Consider the following 21,844-nt stretch of genomic DNA (forward strand, 5'->3'; position numbering starts at 1 on the left):
AACTCCGTGAGACGTCAACTCCGTCAGGTTCTATGTCTGACGGAGTTGACCTGTAAGCTGACGGAGTTGACAAATCCACCAATAACCTCTTAATGTGCGAATATAATATTATTTGTGAATATAGTGAAGGGTTAAACTGTTATTTCAGGGTTTTATTTACACATAAATGCACATACATAGCATGCATTACATTATTTAACCTTAGAACGTCTGGTGTTGTGAAGTCAAACAAACTGGATGACAGTTTTCAATTAGTTTGTTGCTCTCCAGCAAGTGAGGCCTGCCTTCTTCGCACCTGCTCACGATGTCTAAACAAAGGAACAGTTACAACCCGAGAGCAAGACAAAATCCATGTTCAGTGGAAGCAGTGGGAGAGAGTTCAAGAAGAGACAGTCAATGGAATCCACACCAAACTCGTCCAACACAGTGGCAGTCTTTCAGAGCTCATCAAACTCTATGAGCAAATACTCAGAAATGAAACCACAACACATGTGTGTTTAGTGCAAAACCAGTCAAAAGCATACAGAAACTGCATCACTGCCTGGTTTGGGACTTGCACCGTTTCGGACCGCAAAGCCCTGCAGAGGATAGTGAGGACAGCTGAGAAGATCATTGGGGTCTCTCTTCCCTCCATCAAAGACATTTACAAAAAACACTGTATCCGCAAAGCAACCAGCATTGTGGACGACCCCACACACCCCTCACACAAACTCTTTACCCTCCTCCCGTCTGGCAAGAGGTACCGAAGCATTCGGGCCCTCACGGCCAGACTGTGTAACAGCTTCTTCCCCAAGCCATCAGACTTCTCAGTACTCAGAGACTGGTTTGACACACACGTGTCCTGAGTTGCACTTTAATAACTGTCACTTTATAACTGTCTGCTACCTCAATAACTGCTATGTGCATAGAACATTATCTCATAGTATGTTATGTTTACATTTTTAGAAACTGTCATCTTTTTGCACTACTGAGTACTGGTCGGCGCTGCACTGTCTATTGTCCTGTTCATTGTCAGTAATTTGTTGTACTGTCCTGTACTTTTTGCACATGTTTGCACGTGCACTTTATATAGGTATATATAGGTAGTTTATATAGGTATTTTATTTCGTTGTGTTGTCTCATGTGGTCCTATGTTGGTCCTTTGTTGTTTTTATGTAGCACCATGGTCCTGGAGGAACGTTGTCTTGTTTTGCTGTGTACTGTACTAACTGTATATGGTTGAAACGACAATAAAAACCACTTGACTTGACTTGACTTGAATTGAGACTTGTGAAGAAAGTACAGCAATTGTTCACGTTGACTTTTCAGAATCCTGGAGATGCAAGTATCAATCTGAAGTACAGGCCTGCCATTTTGGACAAAATCTGCCACAGATAACGCTACACACCGGAATGTATTACATTAAGGGTGGAAAGGAAGGGTTTTGCACACTTTCAGAGTCAAAGAGACAGGATGCTGCAGCAATCTGGACACACATGGATCCAGTCCTAAAAGATATCAAAACGAGATATCCACAGGTCACCACCGTGCACTTGTGGTCTGATGGTCCAAGTAAACAGTATAAGAACAAAAATAATTTTTTCCTTCTGTCTTGTATCCCCCCTACACTTGGGTTTGAAAGAGCAACATGGAACTTCTTCCCCACTTCCCATGGTAAGGGCGCACCAGACGGCATTGGCGGAACAGTGAAGAGAACAGCTGACAACCTGGTCCTGAGAGGAAATGATGTGACAGATGGACACACATTCTTTGAAAAGGTCTCAAACAGTCTGAAGAGCATTCAGCTGTATCACATTGCAGAAGAAGACATGCAAAGATATGATACACTTCTCATGCATCCTCTCAAACAGGTTCCCTCAACCAGACGAATACACCAGGTCATCCCACATGAGAACAGGATCCAGCACAGACAAATATCCTGCTTTTGCAGCAAGATGTTGGTTTGCCAGTGCTTCAGCCCAGCTACCTTCTATTTCCATGGCTACCCAGAGGAACAGCGGAGTGATACAAGGAGGGCAGGGAAGAAAAGACCTTTGGCCATGTTGTTGGAGGAGATGGAAAAAGAGATGGGAAGGGGGGAAGAGGATATGGAAATGGAAGATGTAATGGAGGAGGAGTTGGATGAGGAGCCTCTGAAAGGTCCTGAGGGTACTGTGACAGTGACGACTGTTAGCAGCCTTAATAATGGAGACTGGCTAGCAGTAGTATATGATGACCACTGGTGGCTTGCCAAGACCTGTGGATACTGAGCATCAAGATGTGAAAGTGGAGTTTCTGCATCCTCATGGTCCAACAGCAAAGTATCAGCCTAAGCTTCTCACAAAGGATGTCTGTTTCTGCCCAGTTAAAGACATCATAGTGAAACTAATTGGAAGTGCATCACCAGTCAAATTAAGAAAACGAGAGATCTACAGCATAGCCCCTAATGTGATGGACTTCATAGAGCGTGTGCATGTCCGACGCCTGCTGCTCAAGGCATAAGCGCAGGTTAGACAAAAATGAAATCTTAAGTAAGCTAATTGAACCTGATTCTAAGCTACAGATTATGTGTTGCAGTATTGTTGTCAAGGAATGTCAATTTAAGATCACACCCAGTATAAAGTAGGCAGTGCAGGGCAATCACACATCCAACACACCCAAACACACACATACGCACGCACACACACACACACACACACACACACACACACACACACACACACACACACACACACACACACACACACGCCACTTTAAAGTAAATGGCTTCTTACAAAGGAGGAAAGGAAGAGGAGCATGAGAAAAAGGAGAGCAGGAAGTGGTATAGGGGAGGTAAATGAAAACAGAGGTGGAGGAGGGCCCCTGGTTTCCCTTATTATTTTTTTTGATAGTTGGAAACGGTGTAATTTATAATAGTTGGAAACGGTGTATGTGCAATATGTTTATTATAGTTTGCTTTACAGTAAGTTTAATACTCTAATAACAAGGAGTAGTTTTAGTAGTAGTTTAAAGAGCACATCTGTTCAATAATCACAATGCACACATATTTTTTGTCAACACCGTCAGATCTTCATCAACAGCGTTGGATGTATGTTTTTGTAAATTTTTTGGGGAAAAAAATGTCTTCCTTCAGTTTATGTTGTTTTTGTAATAAAGGACCATCTGATCTACATCTTCTTATGTTTTATTTATTTAAGGAATTTGTTTTTACAATATTGAAATTAAAATCAAAGTTTGAAAATGCAAATATTTAGAAATCTGAGTTTTCAGAATAGTGTGAAATCACAACTTAAGTTTATATATTGTATTTTTTTTTACATATCAGAGTAACTAAACACTATTACAATATACTTCAGAACTTTAGATTCTTGTTGGATTGGAAGAATTAAAATTGTATACTTTTTAGTGTGTCTGACGGAGTTGACACAAATCCAGTCCTGAAGGGAAACATGTTTATTTGTTAAAAATGTGTTTTTATTTAGAACCTGTTCCTTTACATGGTTAAATAGCTAAGACCTTTCTCTGCAGAAACATACAACTCTAATTGATATAGATTTGTAATCACTTATAATTGACAAATCAATGATTATAATTATCCTGGTTACTTTCGAACCTCCGTTCCCTGACTACTGTGTGCCTTGCAGTCAGCACACCAGGCCGACACATAACCTCTCCCAATGCTGTTATGAGCTTTGAACGACCCTACGGGGAAAAGTCAACTGCCCAAAAAATATGTACAGGATAGCCCAGTCATGCCTCTTTCTCTCTTGCGCAAGCAATACACCTGGCCAACTGTCCCGGACTTACCTGTTCATCCCTGCCAAGACACGGTACGAAACCGGCTCAACCCAGAGATTGTAGAACCTCACAAAGGTGTTGGATGTTGCCCAGAATGCTGCTCTACAAATGTCTGTTAAAGAGGCTCCACTGGTCAAGGCCCAGGTGGCTGAAACACTCCTGGTAGCCCCGCGGGAGGCGGGAAATGCTGGCCATGATATGCCATCGCTATGGCGTCAATGACCCAGGGGCGATCCTCTGCTTGAAGACATCTATTCCATTCCGCTGCCCACCAAAGCAGACAAAGAGCTGCTTAGAGACACTAAAGCACTGCGTGGGATCCAAATAGATGCGTTAAGCGTGCACCGGACATAGCAACATCAAGGCTGGGTCGGACTCCTCCTGGGGCAGCACTTGCAGATTGACTACCTAATCCCTGAATGGGGTCATGGGAACCTTGGGCACATAGCCTGGTCGTGGTCTCAAGATCACGTGAGAGTAGTCCGGACCGAACTCAAGGCAAGTTTCGCTGACAGAGAACGCTTGCAGGTCTCCTACCTTCTTGATGGAAGTGAGCGCAGTTAGGAGTCTAGTCTTTAAAGAGAGTGCCTTAAGCTCAGCTGACTCCAAGGGCTCAAAGGGTCCCATGAGAGAATAATGTGCAGTCTGGAGGTATTCAACCTCCTGGCACCTCTCAGGAACCTGATGATCAGGTCATGCTTCCCTAAGAACTTACCGTCCACTGTGTTGTGGTGTGCTGCTATAGTGGCTACATACACCTTCAAGGTGGAGGGGGATAGCCAACCGGGAGTGGCTCGCAATGACTTGAGGTGCTGCCCAGAGGAGGAGACGGCAGACGAGTTGTGACATACAACGGGAGCGTAAACCACCTTGATGGTTGATGTATGCCAGCGTTGCCATTTTGTCTGTCCGAACCAACACGTGCTTGCCCTGGATCAACAGCTGGAACCTCCACAGGGCGAGCAGTATTGCCAACAACTTGGCAGTTGATGTGCCAACGTAACCGTGGGCCCGTCCAGGAGCCGGCGGCTGCGTGCCCATTGCATACAGCAACCAGCCAGTCTTGGAGGCATCCCTCATAACCACAACGTGCCTGGAGACCTGCTGTAGGGGAACACCTACCCGTAGAAATGTGAGGTCGGTCCGAACCACTGCTTTCTGTCTGAACGCCTTCAAACAGGTCAGCACCAACTGTGCGTGCTCGTTCGTGAGTCCAACTCCAAGCCGAGAAAAGACACGCTCTGAACCGGGACAAGCTTGCTCTTTTCCCTGTTTACCCGAAGCCTTAGCCGGCTGAGGTGCGTGAGCACCAGGTCCCTGTGCACACACAACACATCCCAATAGTGAGCTAGAAATAGCCAGTCATCAAGATAATTGAGGATGTGAATGCCCACTTCACTTAACAGGGTAAGGGCTGCCTCTGCCATCTTCGTGAAGATGCGAGGGGACAAGGACAGGCCGAAAGGGAGGGCCTTGTACTGGTACACGACTCTCAAATGCAAATTGCAGGAAGGGTCTGTGCCGAGGTATAATCAAGATGTAGAAGTATGCATCCTTCAGGTCCGCAAACTAATCTTGATGCCGGATGCTTGTTAGAATGTGTTTTTGTGCTAGCATCTTGAACGGGAGTCTGTGTAAAGTACAGTTCAGCACTCACGGGGGCATATGTGAAATGATGGAGGTAATGAGGACACTGCTCTTCTGTTGAACTTTTGGGTTCTGTTCACCAACTCCAGAACAGCGGGTCGCCTCGTCCCTGGGTCACCTGTCTCAGGGGCACTTCGAAGGCTTCCTCAGGTTCTTGGTGGCCAGCCGTGAGACGGGTGGCGTCTGCTTCCTGCGGTGGGTTCGATGCCAGAGCGGGGCCACGGGGGCATGCTGCGGCAGAGCCGGTGCAGTTACCGCAGGAGGACACCTTTGGTGACGAGCAGACAGGGTGTGGATCTTGAGCTGCGCCAGGGGGCAGGATGTGTTGGATAGCTTATGTCTGCTGCTTCACTGCTGAGAACTGCTGGGAAAAGTCCTCGACAGTGTTGCCGAACAGGCCAACCTGGGGAAACGTGCCTTGTCGGCCTCTCTCATCTCGACCAGGTTGAGCCAAAGGTGGCTCACCTGGACCACCAAGATGGACATCACCCACCCAAGAGACTGTGCCATTACCTTTGTCGCCCGAAGGGCGAGGTCAGTCACCGAGCGCAGTTCCTGCATTGATCCCTGGGCAGAACTACCCTCGTGCAGTTCTTTTAGCGCCTTGGCTTGGTGGTCTTAAAGGAGAGCCATGGCATGCAGGGTGGAGGCGGCTTGTCCAGTGGCACATTATGCCTTGGCCATCAGGGATGACGTAAACCTACAGGCCCTGGATGGGAGCTTTGGGCATCCACGGCAGGTGGCGGCACTCTGCGGCATAGGTGCACCATGAGCGCCTTATCCACCAGGGGGATCCCCGAATACCGCTTGGCCGCCCCACCAGTGTAGTGTGGGTGGGGGAGCTGAAAGATCGGGACCGGGCAGTAAAAGGTGCCTCCCACGACCTTGTCAGCTCCTCGTGCACTTCCAGAAAGAAGGTAAATGGGGCAGGGCATGGCTGTGAGCAGCGCTGCAGGCCAAGGAACCAATCATCGAGCCACGAGGGTTTAGGGGAGAGTGGAAGTTTTCACTCTAGCCAATGCTCACGGCTGCCCGGGAAAAGGATGTCCATCATTTCACCGTCAGCCTGTGGCTTCGTCAACTGAATCCGAGGGGGGAAACCCAGCCGATGCTGCGCACGAGAGCTCATCAGCTTCGCGGGGCCCGAACAAGTTCGAACTCACCCTGATACAAGCCGGCAGACTCATCCGGAAGCCCGAGCAGGGTAAAAGAGTGTGCTCGGGAATGGGACGTCCGTGGGGGAATGCCCTGCGTAGGTGGTCCCATTGAGGTCCCCAAATTACCCCCAGTGCTAGCCTCATACCCGTAGGTAGAACAGCCGAAGCGGGGAGCCGCTGTCGCAGCATCCAGACAAGAAAGACAGCGATCGTGGCCATCAGAAGGCGACCAGGAATAACACAAACGGAAAGGAATCTTTAAAAAGACGCGTCTTTAAAAAGACGTTTCTCTGTGTGTAACTCTTTTAGAACATACTTTTTTAGGATTATACTCTTTTAGAATATACTCTTTTTAGGGTTCTGCCGAAGTGCCCAGGGGTTATCTCTGCTGTGGACCAGTGGAGAGGGGGGAGAAGCCGCTGAAATGCACCTTTAGATCCAACAGAGATGAATGGGAAGCCGTGGGAATTCAGCTCAGTGAACATCGACCGCTCAGCTCCGAAGAGAAAATCTGAATGAGCGGTTCACACGCCAGATCCTTTATACCCGTATGTTCGGGGGAGTGGCATGCAAATACCACTCGCCAATTCCCATTGGCCTTTTATCAAAGATCAGAGGTATCTCAGACTCCCAAGTGTAACCTCTAGTGTCACTACTTCGACAAAACTTAAAGTGAGTGACAGATAGGGAACTTTAATCATGTATGATTCATCTCAATCTACTAAGAATGTTAACTATTCAACTTGATAATACACTCCGACAAACAGGTTTCTCATAATGTATAATGTATTATCCATGTTGTAAAACCAATGAATTAACCAGTATGATTTGTAAACAGGGATTTTAATGTTTTGTTACTTACACATGTAAAATTCATGAAAGCATGTCCCATTTAGTATGTAATTGCTTCTGCTCCTCTTCTGCTCTTTGAACCCCCTCTTGGAACTGTCACTTGGTCTCCTCTTTTCAGCTCTCTTGCTTCCTCCAGATCTTCCATGTCATGTAGAGTTCAAGGAAACTCTGGACTTGAAGTCCTGAGAAATCTTCTCACTCGCTACTCTAAGGTTCACACACCCAATGGGAGTCGCAAGTCCTCCTTGCAGAAGGCCTCACTTCATCCAGACAATAACTATCCACGATCATTACAGATTCCAAGACATAGTCGAAAACGAACTGTCCATAAATGCCAAAGAAACACAACGACACGCAAGTACATCTCCAGACTTTTGCTCAAAGTGCAGGTGTATTAGTTAATTACTCTGGGTAATCCGATTGCAAATCGATTTAGACTCTAATTGGGATAAATGGTTCTTAAGCCACTGTCAACAGACTCCGTAACGTTCATTTTAGCTGTTTTGATAATTTACTTCACATTCTGTCACTTTACTCACCAACCTGTTTCATGTTGTATGTGTTAGATTAATTTATGTTTAGAATAGCAATAAAGTTTGTCTGTATTTGAAGATAATTTGACTGGTATATGCTGATAAATAATCTCAACCCTGTTTCAATAGAAAGTGAGTGGATACAAAGATACAATTTTAATGGTGGAGAATTTGTCATTTATCTTGCTTATAATGGTTGTCGAACATGACTAATTCCATAATACATTTTAACATAATGATTACATAATTTACCTTATAAATAATGAGCAAGTGTAAGATGTTGCATGCTATAATCCTAGAGTGATCATCAGGTCTGTTAAGAACAAGCAACCTCTTCTGGTCAATAGTTATAATAACATCATAAACTGAATGCAATCTTTACATAATCCCTTTTTCAAATAAATTAAATCAATCTTCAGTCTTGTCCGACGGGCCGTATTCAACGACACAGAGTGCTGTATACAGCCCGTGGGCTGCCGGTTGCCCATACCTGGTCTGCAGAATGCAAGTGAAGCCCTGTGGGGCCTAAACTTTGAAGCTCCAAAAAGCACATAAAAGCAGCATAGAATTATCCAATACATTTTGGGTAAGAACTGACAAACATGTTACAAATTTTTCACTGTTCATCTTGCCACTGCAGTCTCTTGGCACGATCATTATTTAAAGCTCAGTTACACTCCTTAGTGCTTGACACATGCATAGAGCACTAGATGGTACTAGGAAATGTAATTGAGCTTGAAATCATGACAGTGCCTAGAGACTGCAATAAAAGTTATTCATAATTCTCCAGTGGTTTAATCTATGTCTTCTGAAGTGATCAAATCAGTTTTGGGTGAGATCAGACTAAAATATAACACAATTCTCACTACAAATCTTGACATCTGCAGTCTCATTGGTGATCATGATTTTAAGCTTGATTACATTTCCTAGTTCCATCTAGTGCTCTACGCATGCGTCAAGCTCTAAGGAGTGTAACTGAGCTTTAAATAATGATTGTTCAGGAGACTACAGATGTCAAGATGAACAGTTACAAATTACTGTTCTCACCCAAAACTGATTTGTATACAGCAGCTAAAGTAGTGACCTGAACCAAGAAATATGATCATATCAGCCAAATTTTATCATCACTATATTGGTTTCCTGTTAAATTTCGTGTAAATTTAAAATTTCTCCTAACTACTTACAAAGTAACCTTCTACCACACTATGATCCATCATGTTCACAATTATTACAAAATTATGGACTGTTGATAGCACCCAGCTTAATAAAATCCAGAAAGGAGATAGATCATTTTCCTATGTGGCTCCTTAACTATGGAATAGCTTTCCTATTATTGTTCGGGACTCAGACACACTCTCTCAGTTTAATTATAGACTAAAGACTCACCTCTTCAGTAAGGCATTCACCTAATTCACCCCTTAACCCATAGTTATGCAGCATTATTCAGGTTTGCCGGAACCAGAATTTCTTTTTAACACTGCTTTAAAGTGCTAATGCTAATATTATTCTATGTTTTCCCCTGTCTTATCCTTTTAATATATGTATGAGCCTAACCAGAGGTTACCAGAGCCTGCCATATCCAGTTCTTGTCAAGGCTGATGTTGTACTACCACCATTATGTGTTGTTGAGTAATGTCTACTAAATGCAGCCTGTGCCAACTGGACAGCGAGGAGTTTTGTAGCATTCTCTAAGAACATATGTAGGATTATTACTTAATACTTACTTTAACACAACTTGATTTGAGATCAGGTTCCTCAAATTATATAAAAAATTATCAGATTTCAAAGAAAGTCTGGAGGCCAGGTTTGGTTTATGGAGGTCTTTGTTGAGTTCAATGGTCTTGAAGTTCTGATGAAGCTAGAGTGAAATTTCAGCAGAAATATATTATGCATGCTGGATTGATAATGGAAAGACTAGCGGAGTCCCAAAGTTGGCTGTAGAGGAAATTTGCAACTTCAATATTCTAGAGACTTTGCAGACTTAGAAACGAGGACCCCTTGCAAAGGACCTCATTGTCTCAAGTGAGTTTCCCTAGGAAACAAACGTGATGGTTACATGAGAACTGTTATTTCAAGCGGGGAGATTTTGAGTTGAGTTTGGCCGCACCCCAAATGTATCTTGACCCAATCAGAAGTGTCTATTGATATGTCACATGGTCACCTCATTCTTCAAAGGCGATTTATGCACATTGTTCTCAAGTCCTTCCTGTCTGCCGCTCAAAATAGGGTAATATTTAATACAAATTTGTTATATAATTTATTCACTAAAGTATATAATAACATAACCTTCATTAGCATTCAAAACATGCGAAGTTAAACTCAGTGATTATAAATATGAAATGCTTTCATTAATATTCAACATGCTAGTCACAAAACATAAGAATACCTAATTAAAAATCATATTTTTCAATGAACGCTTGACATGGACAATTGACCCAAGTGTGGCAAACCGGATTCATCTGGCGATCACATTTTCATAACAAATGTATGAAGTCCCGTTTTGATATTGCATGTTTTCATTTGTACTCCTGGCACATATAACTAATTGCTGTTTCTGGAACATTGCTTTCGTGAAACAGAGATCAGATATCAATGTTTAACCCTTAGACCTTTGAAAAGATGTATAATTTGTTAACATTAATTACATTTATAGATGGGAAATTATTTATTAAATGTAAGCAGAGTGACGTCACCACTGCTTGCGGGGGAATTGCTTATCAACAGGTTAAAATATGAAATGTGGTAAATGCAACAATTTTCTGAATAAAGGCTTTAAATGCATTTTAAAAAATAATTTACCAACATTTTATCATTTTTGTTTTTAAATTCTATGTTTTTTATGTTCACAGAGTACAAGACAAACAATGTGTCTGCATTGCTAGCGAACTGCCTGTTTCAGTCATCTTTTCTTTCTTTTTTGTGCTGTATCAAAGCAAAGTATCATTTGAATTTATTTCCATCACGGATGTATCTGTAAAATGATTTATTGTCCTCAAGTTGTCCCTCATTGTTTTATCCCCCACTGAATCTTAAATCTATCTTTTCTTCAAGGATCCTAATGATGCTCTTTTACACGCAGAAACGCTTCATACTGACCACTGCTGTCAAGGTCCAAAAGGTAAAACAAAACATCATGAAAATACCATAAAAGTAGTCCATACAACACTTAGCTTTTCTATGGCCCCAGAATGCTTGGAATAAAGTGCACAAGTCATATGGACTACTGTTGTGACGTCTTTGTACTGAAACTTTAATAATGATTTATAGTATTTGTCCTTTATGAAGCTTGACAGCTCCTTCTCAACTGTTATTCAATGGAATAGAGCTGCTTAAAACATCTATTTTTGTTTTCCAAGAAAAAGTAACAGCATATGGGTTTTGAACAACATAAGGGTGAGTAAATGAGTGAGTAAAAGTACATTTTAATTTTTTAGGTGAACTACTCCTTTAACTGGTGGCTCATCCTCAAAATAAAATGGTCTCTTAAAAAACAAACTCTTAGGAGATGCTGTAAAAAAAAAAAAATCTGAATTAATAAAAGACATTGATTGTTAATTATTACCTAATACTATTTGCACTAAAAACACTGTTCTTGACACAAACTAAAAACAATTGAAGCCACAAGTCACATGTCTTACCATGATCTAGTTTTAATCTGAAGTTGAAAATGCTCTACTTTGTGTTATAGATCTTTTTCTAAGACAATATGAAGTGAATTGAAACTTACCAGATAACCACATTAAATAAATTCCTTTATAATATACACACATTTACTCTTTGTCTTAAGCCTGATATGCTGAAAACCACAATGTTAATGTTTTAATAATGTTTCACAATTATTAATGACATCCAAATCCCATACTGTTCATTAAATATTTTCAATTAAAAACAGCAAATTTAGAAAAATTTAAAATATTTTGCACCCTTTGAAATTACTTTAGGTTGATACAACAAATTAATCATAAAACAGTGGTCCAACTTTGCACATTTTGTTAGATACTTACATCTCACATGACACAAACTCTCTTAACTTGAACTTCTTGCTGTTGCACAGCACTGGGCTAATTCACAAGGTTCCCTCTTAGCACCTTAATCTTGAGTCCTGCCTTAATCAATTTGATTTGCAATCTCAGATGACACTGATGAGCAGTGTTAGACTATTGAACATACTAAAAATGTAACTTATTCCTGCAACAACTTAATGACAATTATACATCAGCACATAATGGACTGCTGTAGAACAGTAACAAGTATATCAATAATTGGTACAATTTGACAATATTGCCATATATGATTATTGGGGGGTTAGGGTTAGTCCCCCTTACCCTTACGTGTCCCCCTCAATGTATATTGCACAGAAAACAGGCCCTGTTAGCCCTGTTGAGGGGTTGAAAATACCTAGAACATTAACAGTTCGTTGTGGAACCTAAATAAGTTATCCTATGGCTTTAGACAGTAAAACTCTTTGTGGTTCTACTTGGAACATGTATTGAGTTATGAAACTTATAGCAAACTATAATATCCCTGCAAGCTTCATGATCTTCTCTCATTTTATAACCCGATATATTATCCATCCTCAAGCAAGTTTGTTTGCAGAGCTAAATCAGACAGGACATTAAGTGGTTTAAAGCTGCTTGCTCTGTCTATGAGAAATTTTTACAGTCATCATTGATGTCAGAAATTTAAACGGCAGTCAAACAACACAGCAGTAGACAATAAGTGTTGAACCACAGCATACTAAACAGCCCTCCTTGATGCAACAGGGATGTCTCTCTCATTAGCCATCCCACTGTCTGTATACTTTGTATTTTCCAGTGTCTCTAGGGAATGTAACTGAATTGCCAGCAGGATTGTACAAATATTGATATTAAAATAGCATTCTGAGATCAGAATTAGTTAACCAAAATCGGACAAATGGCAGGATGAAATCTTCAGAGTACATAGAGATAAAACTGATCTTTATGTGCTGAATCATCAAAGCTAAAAGCAGTGAAGTATAAGTTCCAGTACCCTGACATATTAAAAATTAGAATATTTGCTGTAGGCTGTTCCACCTTTTGGCCTTGGTGGGAAAGTGGCATACTGAGTTCTTACTGCCAGGACGAAAGTCTAAGAATTGCACATATTTATAAAGATGTTTTGTTTGGCGTCAGCTACAAAGTTTGAATAGTGATAAACTAAAAACTCTTAGGTTGGTGGAGCAAATAAACAAATAATTAACAATTTTGTAAAAATAACCGTATTTTTCTAATAATGAATGCACATTATAGGTCAACCTCAGACCAAAGAAATTCAGGTCTAAAAAAAAACAAGTCTAATGTCTTGAACAATTACAATGTATGTGATTTCGGATGCTAAATACAGTATATATTCTAATGGAAGGATGGCATTTAATTATCTTATTTAGGCCATACTGGGTATATTAACGACTGAAGGGGTTGCAGGCACAACTTCTCGTCATGCACAACAACACTCTTTATCCTTGACTATATTTATAATATAGATTTTCCTGTCATACCTTATTGCTTAATTAATGAACCATGCCATCACCATTGTAGAATCCTGGAATTCAAGAGATGTAGCATGTAAGTAATCAATATTCATGAACACCCTTCATCTTAATATTTGATAATTACAGTATAAAGGCATCTATAAAAAATAAAAAATAAAATCTTTTTTTTTTAAATAGAGTGAAATAACTTCTGTCAAAAACATTAAGAAATATTACAGGTAATTAGCTGAAATATATTCAAATTGTTATAAATGTCAGGGTAAAAGTTTAACTAATATATTTGATGCATATACTACAAGATCTGTTAATCATTATTTAATATTTGTTGACTTTGCTGAAAGTTATGAAACAAATTTACAAATACAAATATATAAATTTTTGCTGTTGTTTTGGTGCCAAATCATGTTAACTAAAAATATTTTATCAGTGAAAGTGTCTAATGTGCATTCTCATCTTAATTTTCAGAAGTCTATAGTAATTCTTAATAAAGTTATTCAATTATTCTACATAAATGGATGACACAACGTGTTTTAGTAAACAAAAGGAAATTTCTGACTCTGGTCCCTACTCGTTTTAAATCAAACCTATGCCCCTGCGCATACAGTAATCAATGATGAGCAGGATTCAGAGGATTTCTGAGGTTGATAATGTTATTGAAGATAATATTTTAACTTCACTGGCAGTAATGTTTCCAATTAAAGGTTTCTCTGTGGGGAGAGACCCACACTTGCCTTTCATCCTCGTATGCTACCTGTGAGATGCTTAGATTTGTTTTAAGATAAAGGGAGAATGTAAAAGTGACAGAAAGACAATGTGAGAATAAAAGAGGGATAGGGGTGCACAATGCTCAGTATGTCTTCCAGCTTTTACATTTTCAATCAGCCTTGGAGCTTTAGAGATAAATTAACAGTTTATGCTATATTCCACTATTACTAAAAAGACAGCACATTGACATGTGTAATAAACAGAACAATCTTGGTAATAAATTCTATTTACATTTAAGCACTGATTTCAATCAGCTTGTGTTCCCGCAGACAGCTCAGTTCAAGATAAATTTACAGTTTGAATTCAAAAAATTGTCGCCAGTAATAATGAACTAATAATATTTAAGTCACAAATAGCTAACATAATATAAGTTACACTGCTGGCATCATGCTTTTTGTTTACAGCTGAGAGAAGCCCCACTGTTCTCCAACTGTTCCTGCTCAAGTGGTAGAACATGGCACTAACAATATTGAGATCATTGGTTTGATTCCCAAAAAACACACATTCTTATCAAATTTAAAGCTTGAATGCACTGTAAGTCACTTTCCATAAATCTGTTTTCCAAATGCATACATGCAAACCCAAGAAAAAGGTCTAAATAGTCTGGTCTGTTATGTATTCATTTAAACAGAAAAGATGGAGGACATGGTTAGAAAAAGCAGCATTCTGCTATTGAAAACTCTATGGCCCATTTTGTGTAGAATTATGGTGGCCAGACATCTCGTTTTTCCCGGGACCGTCCCGTATTTAAGCACTTTTTCTAGTGTCCTGACATATTCTAAAAAAATTGTGTTTTGTCCCTGTGGTGAACAGGACTGAGCCGAGCAGCGTCTGGACAGAGCTAAGCCGGTGCTTTCCGGGGAGGCCCAGCTCGCAATACAGCAGCTACCAGCTGAGGACTGCCTGGACAACATGAAGCTGAAGACCGCTGTCCTGAAATGGGTTGGCTGCACCCCAGAACAACACCACCAGCGGTTCCGTTCCCTCACCCTGAGTGACGTTGGCCGCCCATTCGTGTTTGCCTACCAACACCTTGATGGCTTCTGAAAATGGGTGCTAGCCGAGGAAGGTTGTAGGATGTCATCGAACTGACGGTGATTGAGCAGCTGACCATTCGCTTGACACAAAGAACCACAGAATGGGTCCAGTGCCATCGCCCCACACCGGTGGATGATGCTGTCCAGCTGCAATTCAATTCCGGGAGGAAAAGCATAGAGTGGAGTCCGTTGTTAATTCCCGCCTCACACATCCACTGATTCTGAGGACCAATTGGCCGGGCTTTAAAAGATTATTAAAAGCATTGTGTGTGGATGGGTCCTGTTAAATTAATTCGGACCAGCATTTATCACCCGCAAACTGATGGGCTGGTTGAACGATTTAATTGAACTCTGAAAAATATGATTTGTAAATTCGTACACGAGGACACTAGAAACTGGGAAAAATGGCTGGAACCCCTAGTATTTGCAGTCAGGGATGTCCCGCAAGTCTTCACAAGGTTTTCCCCCTTCGAAATACCTGTATGGACGTCAGCCCCATGGAGTGCTTGATGTTATACAGAAAGCGTGGGAGGAAGGACCTTCCCCCCCAAAAAATGAAATTCAGTATGTCCTTGATCTTTGTGCAAATTTACACAGTTGTCATAGTAAAATTTGGTCCAAGCTCAATAGACACAAAGCCAGCTCTTTAATAGGGGTGCCCAGCTATAGGAATTTGCAGCAGGAAACAAAGTCCTTGTATTACTGCCCACGTCAAGCTCGAATTTACTCTGGGATCTCAATTAAGAGAATAAATTAACAGACAGAGGTGGAGCACATCAAATTCACCACCTCAACTTCCTTTGGTTATGGAGAGAGGTGGTCCCGTGTCCATGGGTACTGTAGTTCCGGAGGGGGCAGAGCTCGGGCCAGAGGTGATGTTCAAAGCCGATCCATTCACCACGGTCCCTTGTGGAGACCACCTCTCATAAGTGGTCTCCACAAGGGACTCCCCCCCCCCACTGGGAGTGGTAGTGCGTAGTCGGCCATACTGCTTGCCTGAACACAGGAAAAATATTATTCCGTTCTTCACTCTTCCGTTCAGTTTGTTCGGCCCTCCGCATTCCAGCGCCTCATGGATAAGATTCTCCAGCCACATGCTGTATATGCCTCTGCCTATTTAGACAACATCATCAAATACAGTAACGACTGGCAAAGGCATATGCAGCAACTGAGAGCCATCCTGAGGTTGCTGAGGCGGGCGGGGCTGACAGCAAACCCCAAAAAGTGTGCAATTGGACATGTGGAAATATGGTACCTTGGCTTCCATTTGGGTCATAGGCAGGTATGGCCTCAAATTTATAAGACTGCGGCAATAGCGGCCTGCAATCCAAAGACCAAAAAGGATGTTAGACAGTTTATGGAGCTGGCTGGCTACTGCTGATGGTTTGTGCCTAGTTTCTCTGATGTCACCAGCCTCTTGACAGATCTCACTTCTGTGATCCTTGCACTAAATTTTTCAGTCAAGCAAACAGCCACTTTTAACTTTGCACTGGATATAGTAGAGCAAGACCACATATCAGCCACAGAAGTGGCTTTGCACATTCATAACCAGAAAAAAGCCTTGCATGCCAGGCTTGAGGAATTATTCATACCCTCTGACATTAAAAAGCAGTTGGATGCCCTGGATGAAGCTGGTAACATGTGAGCGGATGATTTCTTTTGAGCAGTGAGAAACTTTTATTCAGCATCGGAGGATTACCTCCAAAATTGTAACCGCTCATTAGAGAACACAGAAAAACTTGAGTGGACCCTACAGAGAGACATCCCAGAGTGGAAAGATATTCAGAGCAGCCTCGAACACATGCTCTCAGTTTGATTGACGAAATCACGCTCTTTGATGGGTGGGCTTGTGCGAAATAACTGTCGATCTTTGCATCACTATGTGGAACATGAACAAGATGACCATGTCTGAGAGATGGACAAATGTTTTTTGTGAGCTGGAGAGCAAGACCATCAACTTCAATGTCTTAGCCAATGTCGTAGAGTTTGTTTTATGCCTGCCTGGGACATCTGCATCTGTAGAGCGTGTGCTCTCATTAATGTACGCAGCATGGACACTGGATAAATCTCAACTCAGTGTAACAGTCATGAAGGCAATGATTTTCATATGTCTTAATATTGGACTGGACTGCTCAGCATTTTACAATAAACTCTCAAAAGACAAGTGCTCACTGAGAAAAATTGCTGCCAGTGAAAAGTACAAGGTGACATCAGTTACAGATGCGGTTGCACCCTCTAATTTGCATTGATCTACAGCTAGGTAAGCATATGTCAATTTCATTTTTGCTGAGAGGGGGCTGTCCCGTTTTCCACATGCAGGAATCTGGTCACCCTATGTTGAATGTATATCACTGGGGGGACTAAGGTACAGAATTGGCTCATGGATCTTTTCATCCAGACCTGTATAGCTGCTCTCATCAATCTTAGCAAAACTGTAAATAGTTTGAAGATGACAAATAAACTTGTCTTGCATCTAGTCTTAATAATCTTTCAAAACAGTAATATGAGGTAATTCGTGGAAAGAACAGTCAGAGTGTTTAAGATCATATTTATTAAGTTAATTTGGGATTTTAGACACAATAAAAAAATATTTTAAGATTTATGCATTTCAATTTTATAACAAAATATTTAACAAAACTGTGGCAGGGCGGAGGGTGGGCCAGGTCGTGATCTTACACACCCGGTCCCATATTAGGCTAATTATGCCTCCTTGAGGAATAAATGTCGACTGCAGGGGATCGTGCGAGTGAGAGAGGTCGTTAACGGACATGTCCGTCATGTGTGTGTTTATGTTGTCTTTTAAGTTTATCATGAAACTATTATTTATATTGAAAAGCCGGTTCTCGCCTCCTCCTTTCCATTGATCACTTTACAAAAATAAAATAATACAACTTAATATTTTAGATTTTATTAATATACTTTTATTAAAGATTATTAGAGCTGTTAATTTAAGATGTTTAACATGTTTTTGTTTTTATGTTTTTTTCTTTAATGCGATTAATGCATTTACCAATAAGACATTTGATTTTTACATGTTAACAAAAATGTTATCCTCTTTTTTTTCACTATAGATCTTGACACCAGCAGTCATGTAAAGTGTACATGTGAATAGTGTACTATTTCATGTACAGTGAAAAAGGAGTTACAATTTGGTTTGTTATTACCCAAAATTGATTAGATGCCTATAATTTGCTTATTAAATAATACAATACATTTTTCATTGTCACTTCCCAAAAAATATATTGTAGCTTAAAGTGAAATAATACAGTGTCAAAAGAGATCTGTGGGAACATTTGGATGCATGTGTAATCGAACTGTGGTTTGTATAATGTAATCAAACCAAGTATGAAGAACCCTTTGTTTTAAATAATACTTTAAATGTGTATGAAGAGTTATATTTGAGTAGAGTTGTTGGACTGAAAACATTTTATTTACTTAAATTATATTCTGCCACTGTTTTAAAGCAAGTGTTCTCTCTCTCTCTCCCTCTCTCAATCCACCTCCCTCTCACATTTTATTAACTGAAAAACACTGACAACCAAGTGCATGTTAGGCAACATACCATACACTTTCTTATTTGAAATCTTCATTCAAACAAGGACAGTGTCATATTCTCTTCTTAACACCTCATTCTATTTTCAATCCCACTCTGTACAACTACTGCTGCTTCTGGCCTGTCTGATGTTTACAAGCACAGCAGTGGCAGGTCCTTGGGGATTCTGGGTAATGTAGTAAACAACAATGAGCAGCTTTCAGTTCTTCTCACATAACCCTTTAAGAAACCTCAGTGGACTCTGCCAACTCCAAAACAACAGTAAGAATATCCGAGTAAACAACACGAACAATGCTTCAAACTCCTTGCCAAAGACTAGACAGCTCGCTGCCTCCACCTGTGTGCCATTTTCCTTCCTTTGGCTTTCTCTTTCCCCAAATTTCTGCCCTTCATTTTAAAATCTACCCCCCCAAAGTTGTTGCTGGAGAACAAAATGAAATATCACAAAAGAGTTGTTTTTTTGCTCTGGAGTGGTCAACATACCTGGTTGAGAGGAGCTGTATTCATGGAATGACAGTCAGTATGGAAAAGGCAGAATACAGTTGATGTGCTCCAAGGTATGTTATCATGTGATACACAATCTGTAAGCACAACAACTCATATCCAGGTCAGCAGCAGTTAGATTAATGGGACAGTCAGTGGTGTCTAGGGTAGAATGATCTGTGATTAGCTCCCCACGAGGCACGTCAATGTGAATCATTTTCTTTTTATTACTGTCATAAAGGAAAAGTGACATGTTGCCGCCATGGAAACAAACAGGATCATACTTACAATACATAATGATGTTAAAATAGTTTTTTTGTTAACAGTGAGGTGTGCACTTTTATAATGTTAAAATATGGTGAATTACAGTAATATGGGACATTTTGGGGGGCTGTAATAAATGACTGTGATTGTTACCTCAACACTTCAAACCAAAAAATTAGACTTTATCATATTATCATATGGCTTTTCATTGTTGGATAATTCCCTTAATTGTTAAATGTAATTAAATGTAAATTAATGTTAATTCTGTGACTCTTTCAAAACATGTTTCTGTTTGTTTGAGCATCAAGACCAGCTTGAATACAGCCTATAAACATACATGCAGTTTTGTTTGATGAAACTAGAGGCACAAAACTTGCATACATCACCTTTAATGATTCTAATTTTTTAATTCTCCATCTTTTTAAACCATGTATGATTTGAGTCCCGGCGCTTCAAACAGAGTTCCTATCTCAGACCAAGACTAAATTACATGTCACCACTTGTAATAAATGCTGTCTTTATAACTCTCACTGTCACCCCCTTAGCTTCAGTTACAGAATGTTGACCTTTCTGCATATTACAAGAGAATTAACTGTTTGATATAAAATAGAGTTTAGGGATTCAAAACGCTCAATAGGCTTGTGTGACCAGTTTCACTTTTTAACCCCACATTAAATTTGTACTTCGAAACAGATGATTCAACAGTGTGCAGTGGTACATTCATGATTTGACAGACATAGAGAGGACTGAGAGTAAAAGAGATAAGAGGGATATATAAAGACAGAGAAAGAGGAAGGTTCAAGCTCCCATGGGTAATACAACAGCTTTGCCGAAGATGAAGGACTCTTGCTGTTTTGTATCCCATTTTGCGTTCTGAAAAAGAGATATTGAGCACCTCAAGAAAACAACATAGAATACAGAAAGCAATTCTCAATGTTCCCCGTTCAAATTGTAGCTATATATGACTTAGCTACAGCTAAGCTATATATGGCTATATATGACACCACTAGAGTGGTGGTGGTGTAGTGGTGTAAGCACATAATCAGAAGGACGCTGGTTCGAGCCCCACAGCCACCACCATTGTGTCCTTGAGCAAGGCACTTAACTCCAGGTTGCTCCAGGGAGATTGTCCCTGATATAAGGGCTCTGTAAGTCGCTTAAAAGCGTCTGCCAAATGCATAAATGTAAATATGACTTAGGGCCCAATGATGGTACAATGCATAAAAATTGACACTGAGGCTGTGTACTTATATAGCCTAACTGTATTGTGAAAAACATACTAAACTGAATTGAAATCTTTGATTTAAAAAGAGACAACAAGTCAACATCTTGACCCACATTTTTACATTAGAATGGTTGTGCAAGCTGAAGTTCACCACTGTTTTACTCACCTCTCTCAGCGAGAAGCATTGCTATTGAATCTACGGCACTTTCCAGCTGGCGTTCTCTCTCTCTGCATGCTGTGCAGTCTACAACCCTGGGTGCTTCGACAGCACTTTTCACTGTTAAAAGAGTGTTCTCCTCCTAAAAGAGTTTTGATTTCTTGAAAATAGTTTGAGTTTTCCACTCACAAAAGAGCAATACACAGCGGCGTTGAACATTCTTTTCAGGGCGCATCTTTTTAAAGATGCCCTTCCGCCCCTGTGTTGTTCCTGGATGCAGTCGATTTCTCTCCAAGACTGACGGCCACAGACGTGTTTTTGCAGTTTTGTTTATCTCAGAGCCATGAAGGTCACAGCGCAGGCACTCGGGCGGGTGATGGCCACCCTCGTGGTCCAGGAGCGCCACCACTGGCTGAACTTGATCAAGATGCACAACGTTGACAAGTCACGATTTCTCTATGCCCCCATCTCCCATTTCAGCCTCTTCGGCGACACCGTCGATGACTTTGCCCAGCAGTTCTAGGCGGTGAAGAAGCAGACAGAGGCAATTTCTCACATCATGCCATGGTGCCGCCCAACCAGCACGCCCTGCCTACTTGCTGAGGGCGTCCCCCTGCGACTAAACAACAGACAGCTCCGCCTCAACCTGGGCCCAGCTCTCAACACCAGCGTCGAGCACCTCGTAGGCGGCCTATGCCCCCCTTCCAGGACCAGGAAAGCTCTGAAGCACTCCTGAGACGGGTGACCCAGGCAGTCAGTTGTTCGCTCCGGAGCTGGTACCAAGACCACTCCGTCCACCGGTGGAGGGCCGGGAGGAGAATCCTTGATTTCATTAATTTCATTTGCCGCACGCCTTCGGGCTGCCGTACCCACATTCTCAAT

Source organism: Xyrauchen texanus, chromosome 19 (genome assembly GCF_025860055.1).
Source record: "Xyrauchen texanus isolate HMW12.3.18 chromosome 19, RBS_HiC_50CHRs, whole genome shotgun sequence".
In the NCBI taxonomy this organism is placed as follows: domain Eukaryota; kingdom Metazoa; phylum Chordata; class Actinopteri; order Cypriniformes; family Catostomidae; genus Xyrauchen; species Xyrauchen texanus.